Here is a 3801-nt window from a genome sequence, read left to right as displayed (position 1 = left end):
CCCGGCCTCGACCTGACTGTCCTCCACCTGCTGAAGCCTCCGACCCGCTGCTCACCGCTCAGGCGTCGGCTCCCAGGGCCCCGGTGGCTCCTGCCCAGCCCTGGGCTGCTGCTCTCCCTCGGGGCCTGCATCTGCATCTGACCACATGGATTCGCTGGCCTCTCTGAAGTGCCGTGACCTTGAGTCTCTGCCTCACCCTTGAACCTGTGCCTGGTCCCTAGTGGATGTTTAATAAACATCTGACAACTGACAACGAAACAAGATAATTTCAGCCCATCATAATTCCTGTGAAGGACCTCAGCAGGGCGAGGTGACAGAACGTGACCGAGGAGGAGCTATTTCTGTCGCCAGGCAGGGAGGACCTCTCCGGGGAGGTGGCCTCGGTGAGCCGGGGGACCTGCGCCTCAGCGTCTGCGCTCAGGCCTCGGCCTCCCCCACTCACCCAGCCTCCCCGGGCGCCCCCCAGACGTCCGGGGTGGGCGGCTGCACCCCGGCACGGGGACCGGAGGCCTGTGCCCACATGGGGCCGAGCAGGAGAGGCCCAGACAGCCCGGCCCGGGCCCCGCACAGCAGACCAGACCGCTGCCTTCTCGGCACCTGACCGCTGGCCAGCCGCGAAGGCCAGAGCCCCAGCCGCAGCCAGCCCTCGCTCACCCCAAACACACGCTGGGCTGGGGGCATCTGCGCTCCACCAGGCCCGCTGCCGTGGCTCCAGCGTGGCCTCCCATCCCGTGGGGGAAGGAACATTTGCTGAGCACTGGCTTGCTGGGGGGAGAGACGCAGAGACAGCCCTGCTCTGCCGAGCGTGGGGTGTCAGCCTGTGGGGACAGGAGGCCCCTGCTCGGCGGCCGAAGGGAGGCAGGCGGGCCTGGGGCTGGTCTCCCAGGGAGGCGGGAGCTGGGCTGGGCCTGGGGCGGGGGCTGCGGGCGGAACGTGGGCCTGGTCTGCTTGACACTCCAGCGCAGAGCATCCTGGAGCAGCGGGCTCCGCGCCCCAAAGCTCTGCCAGCCACTCCCCGGATGCCCATACAGGGCAGGGGCTTTCCAGCTTTGTGGCCGAGACCCAGACCCGGCGTGGAAAGGGGGCCCCCGCACAACGCCCACGTGAAGCGACGCCGAGGCCGAAATGCTTACTTCCCCGCGCTACGCGGGCAGCCCTTCAACGCTCTGAAATTTAATTTAATGGCACAAACTCCCTCGGTGCGCCTGCCAAGCAGGAAGGGACAGGTCTCACCGCTACCTGAAAACCAGAGCTCGTGCCCAGCAGCCTGGGGGGCTGGGGTGGGGTCCTGGGCTTGCCTGGAAGCTCAGACTGACCGTGCGTGGCCATGGGGCCCCTGTGGGAACACTGCTGTGGGGGAGGGGGATGCGGTCATGGGGAAATTTGGAGGGGACTGTTAGACCTGTGTCTGGGGGCCTCCGAGCTGCACCCAAACAGGCCCGGGACCTGCTCCTCGCAGGTGCTGCAGTCACTTGCACACCTCCGAGACAGGGCGCTCACCCCTGCATATCTCCCAGAGGGCGGCAGTGGGCTCTGTCCACTGGCTGCCACTGTAACCTCCGCCACGACTGTCCTTCCGTGTCTTCTGTCCCCTGGCCTGTTGGGGCCCTGGACGTGGTCGCGGCCTGCTCTCTGCCCCGGCCAGTTCCGAGCTCCCTGCTGCCCGGCTCCTGCCCTGTGTCTGGGGGCCAGTCCTGGAGCCCAGCTAGCGAGAGCCTCTGTCTGAGGCCAGGTGGCCTCAAGATCAGCAGCTGCATGGTCTGGGGCTGGCACCCAGCCAGCCCCATCCCCCCCAGCAGGTCTGGGGGGCTCGAGGCTGCAGGGGCAGGGCCAGGCAGGGAGGCGACTCCCATCACTGCTGAGAAGCAGCGTCTGCAGGTGCTGGCGGTTGCTGGTGGGGCTGGGCCCTGGGAACCCGCCAGGAGTCGCCACTGAGTGGCCGGGCCGCAGGCCGCTCAAGCCCACACCGTGGCACACTCAGGCTCCAGGGGGCTTCCAGGCCACCTGCAGACACGGAGGCACAGGCCCGTCCTCGTGAGCGGGGAGCGGCCTGGAGGGGAAAGGCACACAGCGCTCGCTCGGAGTGGAGCTGGGCTTGACCGCAGACCCACCCACAGGCTGAGGCCAGGAGAGAGAAGCCTGGGCGAGCGGGGCGGGGGGTGCAGGCAGAACTGGGCCACCCTTCCTGCGGGTCCCTCTGAGAGCAAAGGGAAAGCCTGAGAGGAAGGCAGGTATCAGTCTGCAGAACCTTCTAGAAACACATGGGTTGCCTGGAAAGATGGTGAGCTCCCGAATCAAAGATGGTGGTGGGGGCCCTGAAGCCACGTGTCAGAGTGACTGCAGACCCCCCACACACACAGCAGGACCCCCCCAACACCTCCCCTGCACAGAGCTCCTGAGCCGCCAGCCCTCACGCCCCTGCCCCACGGGGGCGCCAGGCCTTCCCAGGGACAGGCCCCCACGGAGCGCCGGCTGGGGCTTGTGAGAGGAGCCTCGGGGTGCCTGGCCACCCTCCGTCTCCCCACCAGGAGAGGATCCCCTCCCTGGCCCCGCCGAGGCCCCCCACCCCATGCAGCCCAGCTGAGCTGAGCTGGGTTTACCCTGGGGCAACCAAGCGAACAGCCAGCCCCTGGTGGCACAGGGCGCAAAGGCGCAAAGGAGAGGTGCCCGGAGGGGCAGTGGCCTGGCCAAGGTCAGCAGGGCAAGGAGCAGCGGTCTCCCTCTTCCCGCTGCTCCGGGTGACAAGGGGCAGCGGCCCCTCCTCTCTCCAGCCAGCTTTTCCCAGGAGTCAGGGCCGAGGCCTCCTGCTTCCTTCCTCCCACACCAGAGGAGGTGGGGTCCCTGCCGGACAGGGGGCGGCCTTGGGGGGAGGGAGGCGGGGCGGGGACCAGGGGCCCTGGGTGCCGCCTCCTGCTGTGTGACATTGGGCAGCCCTGGGAGGTCTCTGGGCTGCACTGCGGCATCACCCAGCAGAGCGCCGAGGGAAGGCGTCACAGGAGCAGACGGGGGCCCAAAGGCACCCCGACACTGGCCGGCTGCACTCTGCCCTTCTGGAGGCCTGAACCCACGCTCCCGGCTGACAGTCACCACAGCGCCCCTGCCCAGCTCAGCAGGGTCTGGGACACGGAGGGGCACCCTTCTAGAAAGCCCCGGGCCTCTCCGGGACCTGTCCACGCCTCTCACCTCCCGGCCTGCCCAGTCTGTCACTCTGGCGGCTGCCCAGGGAGCTCCAGGGAAGACTGGGGCAGCTGCCTCCTGGGGAGAAAGGGGCCCCCGCCGGAAGAGAGGCAGCCCCCCACTTCATGCCCAGGGCGACTTCTGCTGCCCTGCCCTCCGAGCTGGGCACGCGGCCACCTACCCAGCCTGTGTCCTCATCGGGCGGGCGGGGCTGGGCCGGCAGGGCAGCAGGGGCAGGAAGCCAGGCTTGGGCACGCCGGGCTCCCGCCACCCGCCGCCCAGCCGCCGAGCAGCCGCCTCGCGGAGCAGCGTCTGTCTGAGCAGCCGCGTGGGTGGGGGCGGGGTGTGTACGCAGGTGTGGGCACGTGAGACTGCTCGTGCCACAGCGTCTGGGAGTGTGTGAGCGTGTACGCGAGTGTGAGCGTGACCGTGTGAGCAGGCCTGGAGCCTGGGCGTGTGAGAGCTGCCAGAGCGCGGTGCGAGAGGCGCGCGGTGCGAGAGGCGCGCGTGGGGAGGGGGCACCCGGGCGGGCCGCGCCCCGGGGTTCCTCTCCCCGGCCCAGCCACAGTTTCCTAAGGAAGAGCCGCCTTAGCCTCGGGCCGAACCCCTCAGGCCAAACTAGCC

The sequence above is a fragment of the Condylura cristata genome, unplaced genomic scaffold (assembly GCF_000260355.1).
Source record: "Condylura cristata isolate star-nosed mole 26May11 unplaced genomic scaffold, ConCri1.0 scaffold00004, whole genome shotgun sequence".
NCBI lineage: Eukaryota > Metazoa > Chordata > Mammalia > Eulipotyphla > Talpidae > Condylura > Condylura cristata.
Note: the sequence above shows the minus strand (reverse complement) of the source record.